General features: G+C 45.4%; 1 long non-coding RNA gene across 1 annotated transcript; it reads left to right on the top strand.

Moving 5' to 3' along the window:
• Positions 1-11,982: 11,982 nt before the first annotated feature.
• On the top strand, positions 11,983-21,714 carry LOC115485331 (uncharacterized). The gene is made up of 4 exons (XR_003946095.2): positions 11,983-12,061; positions 14,223-14,299; positions 15,241-15,374; positions 21,491-21,714. It is a non-coding gene; the product is annotated as an uncharacterized LOC115485331 (long non-coding RNA).
• The last annotated feature ends 242 nt before the right edge of the window (positions 21,715-21,956 follow it).

Raw genomic sequence — 21,956 nt, 5'->3', positions numbered from 1 at the left:
GTTCTCAAAATGGGGGTGATGAGTGTTTCCTGTGCTCAGTGCTCTGCCTTGCAAGTTTGGCTCTGCATCATGTCCTTGAGCCCATCCCCTTGGCATGGTTCAGAGCAGCAGTGCAGTGGCCAGCTGCCAGCAGGGTTCTTCCTCCTTGGGTGGGGTTCTTTTGCTTTGTTTCAGGTTTTGGGGGGGTTTTCAGGGGCTTTTGGTTGCTTTGCACAGGGTCACATTGTCACAAGTGGCATTCCTGAGGCACTTTCCCTGGGACAGCATTCGCTCTCTTCCCTCTATCAGGGAGCACAGCACTCCCAAGAGTTCTGGGGGTAATGGAGCTTCCTCCACACACACCTTCCCGCATGCCTGGTAGTTCTTGCAGAGTTCTTGCAGTCCATTTCTTTGGCAAGGAGCTGTACAAAAGCTCTGCTCCTTAGGGATGTGCAGTGATGCCCATTTCCATTTCCACCTGCATGCCAGCTCTGGAGACAGCCTGGGAGCTGGCACCTGACTGCTCCCAGTGCCTCTGATGTGCCCTGAGACCTGACAGCTCCTAATGAATGAAGGATGAAGAGAGAAATAAAACCCCTCATCCTGCTGTTGAAAACTGAGGTATTTATCTTTTTTTCCATCTTCAGAAGACAGGAAGATTAGATTGTTGCTCCTCCACCAGCCTTTGTCTTTTCAGAGAACAAAGGTGTTGAGGGCGAGAAATGGAAGTCAGTATTTACATTTTTCAATGGGAGAGCAAAGAGTCCAAATCCCTCCAGCCTTTGACATGTACAGTTATTCTTTCCACATCATAAAATCTTGGAGAGCTGAAACTACTAACGCTTATGATCATTAATGTTGCTGCTAATTACTTGTCTTCCATGAGGTATTAAAAATGCACTCAAGGCTCACCACCCTTTTGTAGTGTCTGACACAAAAAATTGCCACTTTTTGCTTTCCAGGCCCTGCTTTTTTTCCCCTGGAGTTGCACTCACCTCAGCTGTGCCACCACAGGACCTGGTCTGAGGAGTTTCCATGTAGTCACAGGCACTGCAAACCCCAACATCTCCTCTCCCCTCTTGTCCTCATTGTCCTATTGATGATCTTCTGGTCCCACAGGTTTCAACATGCAGGACAGACACCACCCACACGTCCAGAAATGTGATCTGAGAATTTCCAAGCTTTTAAATAATCATTGGTTCACCTTCAAAAGCAAATTAATGTGATTTAAGATGAAACAAATTTGCCTTGAAACCAGCAGATTTATACTCTAGGGCATATGAAGAAACTCAGGGAGTCAGTTAACTTGCATGGGAAAAGAAAAAAAAAAACAAAAACCAAAGGGAAAAAACCCTGCTGCTAGCAGTATTAGCTGCCAAAGCCATAATTGTGCAAAGCTGGAAATCCCTTGCTCAGCTGAACCTAGCACATTGGTATAGCATTTTAAGTGAATTAGCTGGCATTGGAAAGCTAACATTTCTTATAAATAATAAACCAAATGTTTTTTTCAAGTCATCCTGACAGTTTTCTTGGAAATCTGAAAATACAATACTTATGTTCACCAGCTGTGTCATCTGGATCAGCATTTCAGTTTTTCAATGGGAATTATAAAAGGTAACATCTGTAAAGCAGCACAGTTCATATAGATTGTGAAATACTGCCTCTAATGCAGAGATACATCAGCGATGAAGTGATAATTTAAAAATCATTATCCCTGTAATTTATTAATATGTTCATATTACATAGTAATTTATGCTGCTATTTTGTCACTTTTCTTGTTGTCGTTTGGCTTTTATTTTTACATATGAATCTTCTGTTAAAATAGACATCTTAATCTTCTGTTAGCATAGGCAGGCTGCTCAGCTGCCTGCCCAAAAGCTGGATCCCTTGTGCATGCTGCAGGTGGGACTCCCTGGTCTGTGCCTTGGGATTATCCCAGTTGCTCCTGCAGGCTTGGGTGCACTCATAAATGTCAAGGTTAGACCAAAAAAGGAGGCAAGGCAGTGTGATCATTGTCTTCACTGAAGGAAAGCTGCTCGGCTGTCTTGTTCTTCCAAGTGTTTTTAGACTGCAAGGAGGGAGGCTGCTTTGCCAGCATGGCCTTTCTTTAGGGAGATTTTCTGCTTCTACCACCCAGGCCCTTGGTACCCTCAGATCTCTTCTGCAGTCACTGGGGTTTTCAAATTTTGCCACACTGGGTAGTGACAAACTGCCCTAAACCCCTTCCCTGTGTGAGACTTACAAACCCAGAGAAGGGCCTCTGTGATGAGCACTGCTGGTGGTTTATTTCCCCTTCTCTGTCTGGTAGAGCTGTTCTCCAGGACATGCCCATCCTGATTAACTCCAAAACCCATCTCTCATGTCTGTGTGTCTCAAACTCAGATAACAGGACTGAAGATGAAGAAGTCCCAGGGTGATATGTAAGTGACTCTGGTTTCCAGAGCCTGGCTGGAAGAACTGGTGAGGTTCAGGCACTGAGATCCCTTTTAAATCTTGAGATGGGAAAATGCCCATGGCAAGGGAGACCCCAGAGCAAAGCACCAGGGTTATCCTGTGCAGGTTGGTGATGATAGCTGTTAGTAACCATGGAAGATCTAAATTTAATTCCAGACCCACGTACATTGTCACCACTCAAATTAGAACAGCTATCCCACGGCGACGTGAGAAATCACAGGGCTTTAAAAATACATGGTAATTAAAACTATTAGAAAAATTAAACATTTTTATACCCTCATTTTCCCAGTTCCCCAGTGGGATTGTGGTACTGGTAATTTAAGATTGGGGGGAGGGAGAGGAGAAGATGTATGAATCTTGGAAAGTTAATTTGGGTCTGAAGTGAAGGAATCCATCCTGTTCTGCAGAAATTATCAGTAACTGCAGCTGAAGGAAGCAGAAACCACTCTATCCCACTTGTCATACAATTGTCCATATGGAAACACTTATTTGAGAAGGAGTAATTGAGAGCCTTAATATGAAAATCATTTCAGATTTGCCTCTGAACCAAAAGGTCTTTCTCCTTCAAGATGAAAGTTTTACATTAAATATTAACAAAAGAACGAAAGCAATTTCTGCTGAGGATTCCTGGTGTGCCTGGGGAGCCATCAGGAAAGTGTTCACAGGGGGTTGCAGTTGTGGGAGGCTGCATGCCCAGGGCAGGGCACTCCCAGCCTCATGGAAGGCTACTGGACCCTGGCAGGGCTGAGACTGCAGCCCCAAAGTCAGCCTGGCTCAAATAATTTGAAAATGAAAAACGAGTTTCCAGAGCACAGAATGAAAGAAAAGCAGTTCCCCTCTTGACAGGCTTGCAGTTAAAACAAAGCATTTTGGGGTTGAGCTCTTTGCTGAAAACCTCTGTGTGCCCATGGTTTTGCAAAGGGTGAGGATTCAGTCTTCTCCCTTCTTCCTCCTTCTCCCACCTTGACAAAGAGGCATTTGTAAATAATTGAAGTCTATAAATTGCCCAAGTCAGTGGCTACCCTTTTAAGATAGATGCACTTTTAAGATAGGTGCACTGATGTAATTTGTACAGTAGTTTGAAGTTCAGGATTTCAGACACCAGGTAAGGTTTTATTTTAGGATGTTTCTGGCTAGAGCAGCCTGGTTTTTGGAGAAAGTTTTTAAAAAGCATATTTCCATCTCTGCCTATTTTTGGGAATGGCTGGATCAAGATTCCGTCCATCTTCCTCTCCACATGCTCTTTGGCTATAAAATTCTCCCTGTGCAAGGGTGTTGCCCTGGTGCTGGAACACTGCCCTGGATGGTCCCAGCACCATCCCACCTTCTCTCTCTGCCCTTAAACTAAGCATTGGAAGAGAGGAGCCCCAAAGAAATGAAGATAAGGACAAAAACTCCAAGCCCACCATCTGCCTAATGGCTGGCACAGAGCCAGGCTTCCGTGCATTTAGAGCAGAGGATCCAAGCGAGTATTTATTTATTGATTGAGAAACGGTGCCGCGTTTCTCCGACTCACTATCGGTTTCCAAATCTGATTTAAATAAACTCTTCCAGTGCATAAATCCAGGCAAAATGTCATTCACCATATGTTTATTACCAAACCTTGGCTCCTGCTTGCATCAAAGTAGTTTTCACACGCAGGCTGTTTGTTACAAAACCTCAGTGAGGCAGGTATAATTAGCACTAGCGCTTGAGGGGGAAAACTGGGGCTCAGAGCAGAGAAAATAATTTCCTTGCTGCTGCAGAGGGAGTCAGCATGGGGATTTGAATTAGAAACAGCCTCTCCTACCTTCCCATTTTCTCCATGCAGATGACGAGATTTGCATCTTTTATTAATTTATAACAATTGGACAAATTTTACCTTGCTCATTTCTTAAAGAAAGAGCTAAGAATGCTTGTAAGGCTAGCTTAGAAATATCCAAAGATATGGACTTCCTACCTGAATGTCCACAACTGCCTCACAAGAAAAAGGTGGGATTGGTTGCTGTATGCCATTTGGCATACAATTAATGCTTATCAAGTGGAACACAAAACACTCTCTGAATACATCATTTAGATGAGTTTTATAAATGATCCACTCTCATAAAGCCAGCATAACTCACACTGATGAAGCCATGCAAAGAGCCTCACAGAAATAAGTAGCTAAAGCAAGATCATTTTGTATGAAACTCCTCCAAACCTTTACATATCACCACTAGGATTATTATCAAGTGCTCAGAGATGCTGGAGTTTCAAATGAAGTTTGTGAGCTGTAAGGAGGCAAAAATTACAGATCTTTTTCCTTTCTTTTCACTTTAATGTTCGTATGCGAGCAAACCGAATTATAGGCTGATTTTTGACATTTTCTTGTCTGCAAAACAGACCTTTGGAAAGATTAAATTCGTGTCCAGGTATCCCCTTTTAGGTAAATTCCTAACAAGTATGAATCCTAACCCTAACTGTCTGGAGGCACTTAAGTTATAAGAAAATGTTATCCTGCTGCACATATTGTAGGTGTCCTTCAGCATGTGCTGAGGGAATTGGAGCTCCTGGTTTGTGGCTTCAGAAGAGGCACCTGTGTGGTGCAATGCCTACCTTGCAATATCCTTTATGTCTTTCAGAGTTCCCGTCGTGTGTTGGCTGCTCCTGTTGAATCTGCCAGGGTGGCTTTTTGGATCATGCTCAGATGGAGGGAAGGTATTGCAGCCCAGGGTTAATTGGTAGCAATTGCAACTGCAGAAGGATGCTGCCTTTGGTGTGAAACATATGATGTACACAATGTCACTCAGGCATTTCCCTGGGTCTTAGTGCAGTATCAAAGTTAAATTAATCTAGTTCCTGTTCCCAAGAAGAACTGGAAGCTGGGATGTTATCAGTACATTTAAGGAATGTTATGCATGATGCTACTGTAATTTGGTTATAGAGCATACTATTTTAAAAGCCCTTATGTTACTATTTCACAAAAGCATTTTTAGTGCATCCAAAGAGCTACTTGTGCCCTTACAGAAAGGACATTACCTGTCTTTTTCCGTCGTTGTGCAAAAAAGAAATAAGACCTAGATAAATTATATTTTCAAAGGGTTTGTTTCCCTCCTTTTGCTTATGCCCTCTGGGGAATTTTCTGCAGTCTAGAAATGAACCTGCTGGTAGGGCTAAAAACCAAACAGCATGTCAGGCCTGCGTGGCAAATGGCTCTGATGCTTTTAGGCTTAGCCCATTGCCAGCACTGGTTTCCACACAGCACCTGCTGGCCTCTGTTATCTTTGCCTTTGGCTGATGCTGCAGTCACACGGGGAAGAGCCCAGAGCCAGCCCATGAAGTGCAGGGTAAACACCCCAAATATTCCAGCAGATGGGAAGGCAGGCATGGAGAGCGGGTTGTGTCTGGGTGTGCAGCTGGGCTCTCCTGGCAGGCAGGCACCGTGCTGGCCAGGCAGGTGGTGCCCTCTGATGCACTTCTGCAGGGGCAGCTGAGGTTATTCATCAACCCCATTTCCTTCTTTCCAGCTCCTTCACTGCTGCTTTGTTTTGTTCTGGGACTTTCTTTCCTTTGAGGTGTTGAAAGCAGCAAAGCTTTCGCTGGTACCTTAGTGCTGCCTCGGGTGAGTGGTTAGCAGGTCAGAAGGAATGAAGGGCAGGGGAAGCACCTGGAGTGCAGCTTGTGCTGTCAGCAAGAGGCAGATAATGGAAGAACAGAGGGAAAGGATCATTAACCACCTTCCTCTGCATCGGGGTGCAGGGAAAGGGCTGCTCCTGCTTCACCCACGCAGCCGCCTCAGCTGAGCTGCCTTGGCATCTTCAGCAGGAGCAGCCTGTGGAGGGCACAGCTCCAGTGGGTTTGCAGGGTGGTTTGTGCCCTCCTGCCCACAGCTGTGGCACAGTACCCATCACCACTGTCCCCATGCACAGCAAGGATTGGAAAGTGGGAAAGAGAGAAAACGCAAAAACCCCAAAATTTTGACAGAGGTATCAGTTTAAATATTGTATCTATTAGAATCACTTTAAAAACCACAGCACAGAAATGAAGCATAGACTAAAACTCTGATCCAATCCAGAAAACAATTATCTCCCCACATCAGCCCACTGGGACTATTACAGAAGATGGGTTGATTTCAGAACGGCACTCTATGGAAATTAGACTTTTATAAAGCCTCAAAGGGAAGGAATCAAAAGACACGGAAAATGTTTTTTAAAAGTGTATCTAGTGATAAGAACTGGAAATTTTGGAGCAAGGCAATTGATTTTTCTTGAGAAATTGGTTATTATTTTGGTAGGGGGAACTGAAATAGAGGGTGAGGCTGCAGTGTGCCTTCCCTTGGATGTCTTTCTTTTCCTGGCTGCTGTCAGCATGGCTGAGATGATGGGTCATCTTCACTTAGTCTTTGGCTGTATTGGTTATTCATCAAGATACAGGGAAGGGGAGGAGTTAAGTAAATCCTACCACCTTAGGACATTTCCCTAAGCAACAGAATTGTTTAGAAAAGGAAAAAAAATAAGCCCATGTTAGATGATGCACTGAAATGCAAATAGGTGTTGACTCAAACGTGTAGGGATGAAATAATAAATTTTACATCAGCAGGGTCAAAAAAAAAAAGGTTTCAAACAAAATAAAACCAGATTTGGGCAGAGGCAGGCTAAAGGCCTTGAAAGTGGTCAGAGAAGGTGCAATGCTCCCCCTTCCCCCACAGGTAAGCTATGCTGGAAAAATGGTAACAAAGGATGAGGAGAAGGCTAAGGTACTCGAGAACTTTTTGCCTCAGTGTTCAATGGCAACCTCTCTTCCCACACCTCTCAAGTGGATGGACAGCAGGATGGGGACTAGGGAGCAAAGCCCCTCCCTCCCATGGTGAGTAAAGATCTGGTTCATGACAGTCTGAGGAACCTGAGTGTCCTTAAGTCTATGGGATCCGATGAGAGGCATCCCAGAGTCCTGAGGAATTGGCTGATGTAGTTGCCAAGTCACTCCATGAAATTTGAAAAGTCATGACAGTCAGGTGAAGCCCCAGGTGACAGGAAAAAGAGGAACATTTTACCCATCTTTAAAAGGGTAGAAAAGAGGAGTCTGGGAACTCCTGGCCTGCCAGCCTCACCTCTGTGTTTGGAGAGATCATGGAACAGATCCTTCTAGAAGGTGTGCTAAAACACATGGAAAACAGGGAGGTGATTTGGGACAGCCAGCACAACTTCACCAAGGGGAAGTCCTGCCTGACCAGCCCCGTGGCCTTCTGTGATGGAGGGACTGCATCAGTGGACAAGGGAAGGGTAACAGATGCCATTTATCTGGACTTCCGTAAAGCCTTTGACAGGATCCCCCCCAACACCCTTCTCTCTAAATTGGAGAGAGGGGGATTTGATGTGTGGATTGTTAGATGGATACAAAAGTGGCTGGGTGGTCACATCCAGAGGGTGGTGGTCAATGGCTCTGAGGGCTCAGTGGATGTCAGAGTCAGGTGTCTGTACTGCCACCAGTGTTCTTAAATGTCTTCACTATTGGCATAGACAGGGGGATTGAGTGCAGCCTCAGCATATCTCCAGATGACACCAGGCTGAGTGGTGCTGCTGACACACCTGAAGGATGGGTCCAGAGGGACCTGGACAAGCTGGAGAAGTGGGCCCATGGAGATCTCATAAGGTTTAACAAGACCAAGTGTGAGATGCTGCAGCTGGGTCAGAGCAAACCCGGGTACCAGCACAGGCTGGGGATGAACAGACCGAGAGCAGCCCTGCTGAGAAGGATGTGGGGTGCTGGTGGATGAGGATGGACAGATCCCAAGAAAGGTGGAGGGGGCCTTTTACAGGAGCCTGTCCTGACAGGACAAGGGCAAATGGATTCTAACTAGAAAAGAGTAGGTTTAGATCAGGCACAAGAGAAAATTCTTTACTGTGAGTGTGGTGGGGCACTGGAAGAGGCTGCCCAGAGAAGCTGTGGATGCCCCATCCCTGGCAGTGCTCAAGCCAGGCTGGATGGAGCTCTGAGCAACCCTGTCTAGTGGAAGGTATCACTGCCCACGGCAAAGGGGTTGGAACTGGATGATCTTTAAGGTCCCTGTCAACCCAAACCATTCTATGAATCTATGAAAATAAGGTTTCACAGCAGCCCTGTAGTAGGCTTATATGAATGGAGAGGATGGCAAACTGAATGGGGTTAATTAGGAAGGTAATTTTGCAGACAATTGCATTATTTGTTTGAAAGGCTGGATACACGCATTTAAGCTTATTTCAGTTGCCATAACAACCCGATACAAGCCTCATATAATCTTTTATCACATTATCTGGGATATGATTGCATTATTTTACAACTTTGGTTGCTAGGAGAGCACAGTACCTTCCTGCATGCTCCAAACAATTCTCACTTTGCAGAGACATCAGCTTCTGGCAGCTGGCCTCTGAGATGGCTTATAGAATCATTAGTGAGGCAAGAAACTGAGTTATCCATGTAGGCGTGATTGCACTGGGAAAACTCTCTGCTAGAGGATGGATGGGATTTTCTCCTGCCACAGGGCTGGCAGGGGAGGCTCTTTTTGAAGAGCTGGGAGCCAAGGAGGCAGAAGTCTGGGGGGCAGCCTGGGAGGGAGCTTCGTTTGAGAGTTAGCTTCAGCTGATGAGCTTCCTGTGCTCTTGTTTTGATGAGTTTGTAATATAGAGAACAAGTTGCATTTCATGCTATCAGTTTCCTTTGATAAAAAGGCCAGTAAATGTGGGGTTATACACATCCCTCCCCAGTTGCTTCTGACATGACAGCAGAAGCCAACTCCCTACCAGCAATGTTTCTCTGCCTCTGATATCTCTGGAGCTCTTGTAGATTCTGGAGTTTTCTACCTTACTGGGTCTGTGTGTGGATGGTGGTTGCAAGAGGTAACATGGAGGTCTGAAATTAATAAAAGCATGAGAAGAACACTGAAATATTTTTAACATTTTTAAAACCCAGGAGTGTTAACAGGAGCATAACTTTTATTTTCTAGTCTTTTTTATTTGTGATTATAGAAGCTCTCTGGGAAGACTTTGTTCTTAAACCACACTTAATAGCCAGAAAGGAAAGAAAATTAGTTGAGGTTTTCTTTTTCCTGTACGATCTCCCTCCATCCTGTGCCTTAAATTGAGATTGCAATTAAAAGGAAACCTCAGCTGCCCAAGAAGCAAACCAGAAATTCACAAGGCGAAATATCAGCCTCATCTTGTTTTCCTTTAGCCTTCTGCTTTGAGGGTCACAGAGTTGGGCAGTACAGGCAGCAGTGTGAAGACAGAGATTTGAGTAACAGCACGCAGGTCTTACAAAGAAAACACGGAAACATCGTGGTCACTGGTCCTTGTGACAGCAGCACCTCCCAGGGATGGGGGAGCAGAGGTTATGGGCATGGACCTGCAGGAAGAAGGGTTGGATGTCCCAGGCCACGGCGTGCTTGACAAAGCTGCCAAACTAACAAGTCTCAGCAGCACGGGACCCTCCTCCCTCTGCAGGGAAATGTCAGCTTTGGCACCTGCAGGGTACCTTGCTGCTTTGGAATGAGAGCACAGCTCTCCAAAGTGTCACCAATGACCCAGTCCCCAATTAACAGCGTGGCTTTGTGGGTTTCTGACACTATTCTTAAAGCTCCTGTGGGCTGCTGCAGCCTACAAGCCAAAGATCATTTCTGCTTTGCCACACTCAAAAGAGAGGAAGGGAAAAAAGCTGGGAAGGGAAAGCTATGGTTTCATTATTCCATGCTAGCAGGATAACAGAATACATTTCCTTTATTACTAAAATGTGTCATTTGAGAAAAGATCCTGCTGTCTGATCAAGCTCTCCATTAGTTATTTTTGCATGTGCATGCACAAATCCAGCAGCTAAGCCTAGAACACTGCTGTATATTGGAAACCAGAAAATGCTGCAGGGTGTTTCTAAAGAATAGCAATTTGGAGGTTGTGGGTGGTTTGTGGGTGTAATCAAAAAGGCTGCATACTGAGGCATCTGAATTAGGCTTCTCTTTAGACTGCTTACAGCCTCTATCAAGATTGTTAAGAACCTCATTCTGCCACTCTTACCCTCACCCAGCAGAATTTTCTCCTGTGAGCAATTTTATTGGTGTACCACCCGTTGTATGAAGGAGCCTAACACAGAAGCTGAGCTCCAGCATGGCTGAACACAAGAGGAAAAGCACTGAGCTTTGCCATACATACCTCTGCTCCCCATATTTCAGCAACTGCTGGCAGCTGAGATCAGCTGGTGAGCAAACCATGGTGCACTGGTGGCACACTGTGACCAGCATCCTGGAGGCTGCAAGGCCACCACAGTCAGCATCAAAACCATGCAGCTGCTTTCTGCTCTCCTGACTTGTGTTAGCCCCTACCCTCCATGCCAGAGCAGTGGCTCAATGTCCTACTGCCCCAGCAGGCTTCCCCCCACTCCCATCCATGGTGATCTGCCACAGCCACCCCCATTTCAAGATCCTCGACAGCTCTTAAATTCCTGGCTGATTTTTTTGTTGTTGTTGTTTTATTGGGCATTCTCTTGGTTGTGTTGGGGAGATGGTTTTGCACAAGTCCCCTTGTCTTACCCCTGAGGATCCTTGTCTTGTCTTGAAGGGACCCAGCGGAATGTCACCCGAGTACCTTGCATCTCGGGGAGCCTCGTGCCCTGTGGGCAGCCAGCCCGCAGACAGGCAGCTGACTGCAGCCTTGCCTAATCTGGTTGATCAGTCAGTGTGGAGGTAAAAAGGGCCAGTGTTCAGTGTGGCTGCAGCTGAAGTTTCTCCTGGCCTTCACCTGCACTAAGAGCACGTTTCCTGGCCTGCGCGCTCCTGCTCCGCGCCAGCGCCGGGGCAGCACGTGAGCCAGCTCAGCCCAAGCGTGAGTGCAAGAGCACGTCTGGCAAGTTCCCCCGGACATTTACAGCCCTGACTTTGCCAATGGAAAGTTAATCATTGGTTTGAAACTGTGCAAAAACGTTAAGGGAAAAAAATCACAAGATCACAGGAAGAACTCAAATGTGTTTCCGAGTATGTCCCTTTCATTTGCCTCCGCGGATCGCAGTTCTAAATACCTTGGGGAGAAATGTGTCTGAGCATTTCAACACCTGGCAAATATTAACTACCTCAGAGCACCACACAAGAGGGTTTGGGGGATGCTGATGCTTGTGGAAATAGTCACTTTCAAATTCTGCCCTTCATTTCAGTATTTTTCTGAACGACCACCACAGGACAAAGTAAAGCCACAAAAGCGCTCACAATATTCAAAGATCCTTCAGTGCTTAACAAATATTACTTCATTAAGGTTTTTGATACCTTTCCAAGGTAATTATGGCATTGTTATCTCTTCCTGCTTTTAGAAATAGAGCAATTAGGTATTCTCAGAGAGTAATGCAGAGTGAAACTCAGTGAAACTGGCTTGTGATGTCCTGATAGTTCTTTGCAGATCCATCCAGCACTCCTGACCTGTGGTGCAGAGGAACCTACCTGTGTCCTCTACCTAAGAAAGGTAAAGTCCCTGCTAGATGAGTTCTTTTTTTGTAAAAAGGGGTTGAGGGGGGAGAGGGAGGAAGTCTGTGTTCAATAAGGCTGAACAATATTTTTTCTGAAATCTACTTTTCCTGCTTAGAAGTGGTATTGACTTGACTGCCCATTGGAAGCAAACAGTAACATGAGCAGTAACTCACGTGTGAGGAAGTTGAACAGGTAGGATTTCTTACAGGTATGCTCTTTCTTATTTCCTAGCACTCATTGCTGTCCTTCCCAGGGAATAGTGGATAGTGGGCTGGATGGACTTCATCAATATGTATCAATTTTAGTGACCTATTTGGTCAAAGGGAATATGAAAACAAATCTGCAAAGTCTTGGAATCTCCCTCTTGGTAGACTGGGGGGACTAGCCCTGTGAACCACACCTGACAATGTATTTCTCCATCAATAAAAAGAAAAGTCTCTTTGCAGCCTCTTTTTTTTTCTGTGCAATGTCTTCTGAAACAGGAGTGATATACAGCTGGGTAAAAATGCATGCGGCAGAAAGAAAAATAAAATTCTGCTCTTTATGCAGAACAAGCAAGGAGGGAATGTGGAAGTGCTTACATGCCTGTTGGTATTTTTTTTTTTGTGAGTTTAGGGTGTTTTTTGGATGTTTTTTAGAGAATATAGTCTGGCCACCCATCGAGAACAAACTTGAGCCCTGGCGGACGGGCGTGTTTGCCTGGCAGCAATGCAGCTGTGTTCTTTAAGGAGCAGCATCCCATAGAAATATAGCCCACAAAGCCAAACAGGCTGGCCTTTTTCCTTCCTCAGACTTGAACCACTTGAGCAAATTGGGGGAGGAAAACTACAGAAAGAAGAAAGTGCATCCAAGACAGGATATTTCACACCTGGATCCACAGGTTGGCAGACATCCCAGACTCTGGGTGCTGCTCCTGCCCACAGGAGTTTTGTAGTCATGTCCCTACCCACTGCTCCCCCAGGTACATGTCCAGTGAGATGTTTGTCAGGGAAACAGCACAGCTGTGGTGGCCTTGACAGCTGTCCCTCCCTCAAGCAACCCATTTTCTCTGCAGCAACGTGCATGGTGGAAGAGTGGCTTCGGCATGTTTGCATTTTAGCTCGCTCGCTTTAGTGATTTAGTATAAATTACCATGATTTCTAGCAAACCTGGATGCTTATAAAGTTAATGAGGCAAGAGAAGAGCACTACAGGTAAATGCCAGGGAGCAACCTGTACTTCTGTCTTTTATGGTTGTATTTTTCACTGTATTCTGAAAGCTCACACTGAGGTACAAACTTCTCCACGCAGTAAAAATTTTAAGACCCTAATAAAAATAAGATTGAATACAATGGCCAAGAACTAGACACTTAAACAACACTTAAATGCACTGAAACCAGGCACCGACTCACAAAAAAAGAGTAATTATCCTCCCTGTACTGCTGTGCTCCTTTCTCTCTGGTGAGTCACACGAGGTGGCATGAGAGCAATCATCTTACTCTCTGGCTGGATTTCATGGCAGCCCTCCTAGACAGAAGGGGGGATTGATTGATTGTTTCAAAGAAACGATTAATGGGAAGCTTGTCCCTGAGAAGGCTTTATTTGCTGCTGAGCATCGGCCACTGTCACTGCTCTAGCCGATGGTGACTGTCCCAGGGCATGGTGAAGGGGCTGGGGGTGGGCACACAGCCCACTGCGTGTGTCCTGAGCCAATGAAAGTGCAGCCAGCTGCAATTTAGAAACTGTATTAACTTGGGTCCCAGCTCCATGCAGTACCTGGTTTGCTGGCCAGCTGTTTTTCAGTACCATGACCAGCTTCCTTAGGCGGTCAGAGGGTTTGTGCCTTAGGGCTCTTGTGCATCTCCACAACAGTTGCTCCTGGGGAACTCCAGTGTCTTTGTGGACTCCTCATTTCTGGTGCTCAGGCACTGATGAAGGCAGATGTCTGCAGTCCCACCTGCCTGTACAGAACACTGGTAAGTACCTGCTGGTACATTCCTTTTGGTAGCAGCCCCCTCCTGCAAGGGAGCAGGCTGGCCAGCACTGACTGCATAACCTACCCTTTCCATAGGTCACAAGCTGTTTTTTCAAGGGAGCTTTTGTCTTGGACCCAAACAGTAAATCAGTAGATTTCCCCTTATCTGTATGAGCAGCACAAAGTGACAATCACGAGTCCAGAAGTAATTTCTCTGACTGACAGATGCCAAAATCTAAGTGGAACAAACGCATGACACCGTCTCATATAAAGTTCCTAAGAAGCAGGCAGCCCAGATATTCTGGCCCTGGGTGTGGCCAGCCAAGAAGGTTCCTCACCCTGGGAAAATATTTTCTGGTTTATAACTTTATCTCTCTTTTTTAAATTTTTTTTTTCCCAGCTGCTGTGGTGCTGGCTGAAGCTGCTGGCCCCCACATGCTGCGACTGCCACCTCCAACATGACAGTGTGGGGATCAGGTAGGTCCTCTTAAACTTCTTTCTGTCCAAAGGAAGTGAGAAAAGAGATGCAGCTGATTGTAACTGAGATATGGTAAGAGGCTGCTTAGGATCTGGGAGGGCTGCAGCATCTGGCAGAGATCAATGAGCTGTTGTAGGAGAGGTCCCAAACCATGTGGATGCCTGAGGTAAAACTCTGGTGGTTTTGGGACTGTGATTTTCAGCCAAGAAATGTGCCTCACCCAAGGCAGCCCTTCATTCCTTTCTTCAGTGTTGACAAAACAACCTCTTGGATCAAGTAATGCTTGGTCTAAAGAAACTTGGTTTGGACAAACCATAGCTGCTGTTTCATTACATCCTCCTAGTGTGACTTGCTAGAGATTTGTGCCTTTTGTTTTATGGTAGGGTGTCAATGTTGCTGTGCAGTCAGTGCACCTAGCTCTGAATTTAATTTGTTCTCATCTCATAATTGCATCCCAGAGGAAATGATGAGTGTACTGTAGACAAACACAAAAGTACAGTTGCTCTTCCAGGTCTGCCATACATTGTGCCAAGAAGATGCCCCTGTGGATGCTCAGTTTCTCCCAGAGCCTAAGCTGTCCCTCTCATCTGATCACAGTTCCCAGTCCCTCTGCTTGAAGACCCCAGACTGTGTTTCTGGCCCAAGCCAGGCAGGTGCTTTAGATTAAAACTAGATAGTTACACTCCACAGGTGTATGAGCTGCTTAAATAGTTTCAGAGGGGTGTTACAGACTTTTTGCTAACACTTGCCTTGGTGCCTGGATTCAGACAGGAGAAGATGTTTGCCAGTGTGGGTGGAGGTCCTTGAATCAGGGCCCTTGGATTTAGATAATGTCTGGAGATATTAATCTCTTCTAGCACATCTGTGTCCAGGTGTCCATCTGAAGCAGAGGACAATTAATTGCTCAGCTAAGGAGGCGTTAATTGCTCTGTTGTTACAGCTACAGCTGATGGGCTGAGGCTGTAAACAAACTGTGCCACAGCACCTTCCACCCTCAAGATGGTTCCTGGTGTCCATGTGGATTGCTGCAGCACAGAAACCTTTGCCATGGCAGAAACTCCACGGAAAGTACAGGTAGGATAGAAGGGGAGAGAGTGAACCTCCAGGCTTGCTGGACTGGCTTTGGCAAGAGGTGTTTGGGCAGCCAGGAGGGGAATGAGCTGCAGGGATGCCTGCTGAGGCTCTGTACCAGTCTAGAGGACATCGCTCATATCCTATTCTTTTTAGTGTTGTGTTCTAAAGGTGCTTCAGGTACTGGAGGCTCTGGGGGCCTCCGTGCTGTTGGAAAGTTGTGCTCTCTTGTGGAGGCATCAGATTTGCTTCTGGGGGACAGCAGCACACAGGGCTTGCTGCTCGTTCAGCCTCACAGCCCCAGCCACCCTCTGGCTGCAAAATAAGCTACAAGTGCTGCCTCTGGCATGTTCCCTTTCCCCTGTGCTGTGTCACAGCGCAGAGCTGTAGCAAGCAGAGTGTATCTGAAGTGTTCACTTTGTCCTAATGGTGCCTTAATCTTGAGCAGGAGGGGAGCAGGGGTGGTGTGCTGACACTGTGTGAGCAGCAGACAGCTCTGTCCTCAATACCTCAAGGTACTCTAAATTAATGCTGATAAAGCTGGCGGCCTCTGTTAATCCTCAAGTAAATGCATGAAAACTGATTAATAAAACAAAGCTTCAAGCTCCAGCGGCTCCTGCATTCAGGTCACCGACCCTATTTTAAGAAACAGGCTTTTGTGCTTGTCCATGGCTCCCATTCCTAGGATGGGAAGGCAGAAGTGATAGCTAGGGCCACATGCTGGTGTCTGGTGTGGTATGGCTACACCTTCTTCCCTGGACAGAAAAGAATTGCCATTACATACTCTTTTTTTTTACTAAATCCTTCTCCTATTCATATAAAATGTTTCCTGATGTTTTGAACTAATGTTCTCATTATTTAGTAGTGACAAAAGAATATATTTTGTTTCCAGGAGAGCAAAAGCCTTATTTTCTAACTGTGTTTATCTCACTTGGAAGTTTATTCTGAATGCAGTGCTATTAAGACTGCATAAATTTAATCCAGGAGTGGTTTATGACATGCTTAAAGTGTATCTCCAATTTGTTTACAGTGGTGAATTGGGCAGGAGGTAAAATGCATATTACTTCTTCTGGACACAGTCTGAGGGCTTAGCTATATCCAATTCAGCCACAGCTAATGAAATATTTCAATCCAAGAAGGCTCTGACTTAGGGAACTGTTCACAGTGGGGGTGACAATGGGAATCTTTCCATTAATGCTTTCAGGGTGTTGGAATTGAGAAGCAGGGGCAGCAGCATCTTGCTGCTACCACCACGGTCTCTTGCCTGCAGAACAGCCAGGAGATAATAAATAGCTGTAGGTTTGCTGTATTTCAAGGCCAGCACATTTGTCACATACCCCTGGAGAGCTAACCTCATGGTGGACTGCTTTGCCGTGATTAAGCTGCAAAGAATTTAGAGATCCCACCAATCTCGGTGCTGGGATTTGCCTTTATCCTTAAAGAGGGCTGTTATTATTATCATCATGTTCTTTGGCAGGACAAATTTGGTCAGAAGATTACAGATTGCCATCCCATCCCAAGCAATCCAGGCTTGTAACCCATCACATGGCTTCCCTCCATCTACCCTTTGGGTCTCACTCAGAGCCAGCTGGAGCTTGCCAGCAGGCATGACACAGGGGACTCTCCAAGGATTAAGCACAGAAATTTGCTGGCCAGAGCTTCTATCAGCTGAAGGCTGAGCCTGCCTTTGTGAGCTGTTGTCTCAGCAGAGATCCCTACTTTTATGAAAGGCAGACATTCCTCCAGGGCATGGGAATTCACAGCCATTTTCTTCAGCCTTTGCAGGGAACTGTATGCTGCAATTTGGATTCTCTGCAAAGCCCTCTGAGTACAAAGCCCTGCACCAGTGGCTAATGTTTGCTCCTGCTGCAGGCTGAAAGGTACATTTGCAAGCAACAGGGGCACAGAAAATATTCATCTCCTAGGCATTTTATAGATGCTGCTTAGCATCCCAGGTTCTGGCTTCCAAGTGCATTCTTTCTTCAGTGCCACATTTGTGACAGAAAATTGGATTTCACTGAAGTATGAGGGGCTTGAAACACTCATTGCTCCTGTCTCACTTGAAAAACAGCTCTCTCAGCCCCTAATATATTAATATCCTTCCCCTGTTATTTCCCCCAAATTCAGCTACAATAGGAATGAAATTCAGTGGAAGTTGCAAGTACCAGATCATCTTTGGCAAGAGGTGCTCCATGATGATTTGTTTCCAAGTTGCATTTAATCAGCATTTTTCAGAGATTCACAGACTGTTTTTTTCCCCTGACCTTCTCTTACCAAAGTAAAATTAAGTTAATTCTAGGACTGTATGGACCTTCTGTGTTTGCTTAGTCTAGTTTTGATAGGGAAGTCTGAGTTAAAATAAAGCTGTGCTGGTCCTGAGCCTGAACCAAGGAAATTGAGAGGCCTGAGAGGTCTGTGCAAGGGAGAGAGCACATCTCCATTCGATGCAGCATAGAGCTCATCCCTTACCATCCCTGGGTCCTGGAGATTTCATTCTGTGCTGCTTTTCATGGGGACCAGCATGCAGTCCCTTGAGGAAGCTGTGGTGCAACTCACATTGCTCTCTTAGAAGTAAAATCTAAATTAAGATGGTGGAGGTGGTGGGTTTCTAGCCGAGGAGAGGAACAAAAAGACTGCCTCCAAGAGGAACATAACCAGCCAGGCTCTGTAGAAGGATTTTAGGACTTGCTAGACATTTCTTTTTTAAACCTAAAAAATCTGAAAAGCAAATTAATAGGCTCTTTGAGTCATTCTGTGAAACCCATAAAAAGCTGTGAAATTTCACTCAACAGCTAAACTTCTGTGTAGATTATTTGGGCTATTTTTCCCCCTTAGAGAGGGGAAAAGCAAGAGCAGGAAATTACCAACTGGGAGGGACCCATGCCAAAAGAGACCCTATGCCAGAACTGAATTTCATTCCTCTCCATCATTTCAGTGGAAATCCTATGAATAGCTTCAGTCCCAGAAGGCTTAAGTAGAGGACCATATGTGATAGAGCAGTTTTGCACTGGACAGCTCTGTGGAAGGGTGAAAATTGTCTTGCACAGCTGACCCTTGGCAGGGAGGGTATAATGGCAAGGACATATGTGTGTGACAAGGCATACATGTGTGCTGCATCCTCTGGGAACAATGGGGCAGTGAAAAAAGGTGCTTTGTGTGGAGGACAGTGAGTGTGGGTTGTCTCTGTTTTGTGCTACTTCAGATCAAATCACCGCTGTATCCTTTTGGCTCTTTTATCAGACCAAAATGTTGAGCACTGTAGGCCATCAATCATTTTACTCACATGCCAAAACTTTTGCTAGAACGAGAAATAACGAGACATACAGACTGCATCCTGGTGAAAGACATCCTTGTGTTTTCCTGGAATACTGGAGCACAAACAGGGACTAGCTCCTGTTCCTATGATGGTTCCTTACGGCCTCCCTGCCTCCATGCCCTTCTTTTCTTTCAGGAAATCCAGCTTAACTGAGGGTCACTCGGGCATCTGCAGGTAGAACTCTCACAGCTGACAAGACTCCCCATTTTGTAATTTTTTTTTCCTTTTCCTGGGCCCTTCCACACTGCAGGGCCAAAGAAATGGCCCTGTTCTTCAGAAATGCATTGTGTGGTTTTTTTATAGTCTAGCACTGACAGAAAGCCTGTGCTCTTCAAAACCTCCCAAGGGGCCTGGATGGGCTATTGCATGGGACATCTGTATTACTCAGGCTCCAAAACATTCCAACCCCACATCCCTACATTTTTTCAGAAAATGCAACTGTCTTCAGAAAAGAAAGAATTCTCTTCTACTGAAGGACAAAGTAATATCTTTTGTGCACATTTGAGAGGACAAATTTCTCCTCTCAGATCAGCATGACAGATTGTATCTCGGGTTGGGAGCAGCTCAGACATATGGGGAACCGGGATGGGGAGCTGGTTTCCGTGCAGTGTGCCTGTAACCCTACAAGGCTGGTGCTAGCATGGCAAGCCAGTAGTCATCCCCTTGAAGTTCAAGCTGAATAAGAATTCAGCAGCTCTAGTCATTATCTGAAACTCTTGAACTGGCAAGGTTATTCTGATATTTCAACCTCCAGACCCCCAAGTTCAATCCCCCAGGATTTCTGATGCTTGTTATGTCCTTTACTGATGGAACACAGCAAACAGACAAAGCCAGGCATTCTGCTGTGTCACAGCAATCCAAGGTGAAACAAGATCTGTTCCATGCCTTTACATAAGTAAAATTTAAATTTAGGTTTAAAAAAATAGCAAGGATTGGAGAATCCTCTGTTCTTTTTCTCTCTCTTTCTCTTCCCATTGCACTCATTATTCTGCATGACATCTGTAGGAGTCCAGCTACTCTCCCAGGGGAACAGCAAATCTTTGCTGTCATGATACAGAAACATAGTATTGGGAGATTCTTTAGGCCAGATGGAACTGGTTCAGTTTTAAATAAGTCTGAGGAATAATGCTGCTCAGTTAACATAGCATAATTTTTGTCCTTTGCCATCAGTATCTTTGTCCCTTTCCATATATCATTATAGCATTTCTGTGCTGTATGGAAAGGCTCCCATTTACACACATTAAAAACATCCTTCAGGTCAAAAAATGTATTGTATTCCACTAGTGTCCTTCAGCTTATTCTAATAAGAAGTATGAAATTCATTAAGATGACATCCTGTGGTGTTCAAGCAGTCAGTGTGAAATGCCACCTGAGCAGAGGTAATGGGGCCCAGTTCACTGACAACCACAGTGGTGGCTGCTGAGAACCTGAGGTTGGAGGATGCTTTGCCCCCAACACCGAGTCCTTCTGGAGGTCCCCTTGTGCTGCACAGGGGTCAGAAAAGAGGCGGGTTTCCATGTTTAGTGGAATAAGAACCTGCAGTTCAGGGCTTGTGCTTTCTGCCCAGTATTTTACCAGAACCTGTAGCAGATTCCTCTTCAGCACCTCCTGTTTCTCTGCCCCTACTGTGCCCCTCTCCCAGGGGTGGGGAAAGAAAATGTTCCAACATTTCAGACACTGAAAACACAGTGTGAAACCACTGATCACTGCTCTGCATCCCACTAAGACAGGGTGGCTAGAGGGTGGTCCCACAGCTTGGTCTCCTGCCTTCCCTGCAAGAAAAATAATGCTTGCTGAGATGCAGCTGAGGGTGGGAATACCTTTCAGCCTTGCATCAAACTCTTTCAAACTTTGGCTTTAATCACTCCTCCAAGAGGCTGAGTAGGAAGTTAAAACAGCTGGAGACACAATTTCAGGCTATTCCTGAAGGTGATTAGTCTTTTGCAGGATTTTTTAAAGGGTATAAATATATGCTGTGAAAATTCAAAAACCTTGCCATGGTGTCTGTTACAGATGGAAAACATTTTTTTTTCCCCCCAAAAGCCCATCTGAGCCTTAAACGAGAGCAAGCATTGTGACATGTTTACATTTCGTGGGGAGGGGGGTGGTGGTGGAGGAAGCACAATCAATGCAAGGGAAGATTGTCTTGGCACTGCTCTCTTCTGCTGGCAAACTCAGCACCTGAAAAGCCCTGGTGCCACTCTTATGCAGGAGCAGAGATGTTTCTATGCTGATGAGCTATGACTTGTGGAGAAACAAGTCCAAGAGAGAAGTCTTCAAATCACCCTGAGTTTGAATCTGGTGTTGAGAAAAACAAAAGCAACCTCAGGTATTTCTGCTAAAAAGGAATGGAAACATAGTTATAGGGAAGGTGGGAGCTGGGGGAGATGAGAGCTATGAAATGCATTTATTTCAATCCTGTGAAGTACCATAGCATATTGAAGCACTTCAGTGAAATACAGGAGAGATGGATTTTGACACAAATGTGTCTTCTAAATCAGCTAGATGCACGTCTCCCTGCCAAGATTATGCATAGGTGAACTTTGAAAAGTGCTAGTCTCATCAAAATGAAAAAAACCAGATCTCTTCTTCCCATCTCCAGACAAGCTAAGCTAAGAAGGAAAATATATCATTAGCTGCAGGAATATGAACTTTGATGAGCATATACGGCTGGATGGACCTCTGGAGATCAGCTACTGATTTTTTTCTTTTTTTCCTGAGAGTCTGAGTAGCTCTACAAGGAAAATGTAATTTTGTGTTACTGAAATAAAATCAATTTCTCATTTCTTCCTACTTCACACAGGCCCTAACTTTACCAGCTACTGTTGCAAAAATAACTGGAGTGTTCATAACTGAGAATTTAAATGGAATATGAGGTGCTATAATCCTTCAGCACACTCAGCTTTTCTTGCACACAGTGCAGGAGTGTTTTCTGGAGTAGAGGCAGAACCTCTCTTCTAACACCACCAGGATCTATTGTGATGCTGTGGATGAAATTATCTCAAACAAACTACGGGGGCCCTACTGGCATCAGGAAAAACTTTCAGCCTCTTATCTTTGCCTCTCCAGTTTTCCAGGTGGGTATTTTCTGTGGAGTTACTACCAAATGTAAGCCACAGCCACACTGGTCTAAATGCTGTTGTGGGGCTTGAGGAGCAGAGAACTGCTTAAGTGGTGTGGAGGAGGCTTAGGGAGGAACTGAGAAAGTGGAGAACAAATCATCAGGAGCTTGAACACCATCTGCAGCTACTCTGGCCTAAGAGGATTGC

The sequence above is a fragment of the Serinus canaria genome, chromosome 4, assembly GCF_022539315.1.
Source record: "Serinus canaria isolate serCan28SL12 chromosome 4, serCan2020, whole genome shotgun sequence".
NCBI classification, from domain to species: domain Eukaryota; kingdom Metazoa; phylum Chordata; class Aves; order Passeriformes; family Fringillidae; genus Serinus; species Serinus canaria.
The sequence above is the reverse complement of the archived record's forward strand: the minus strand, read 5'-3'. Positions and strand labels throughout refer to the sequence as shown.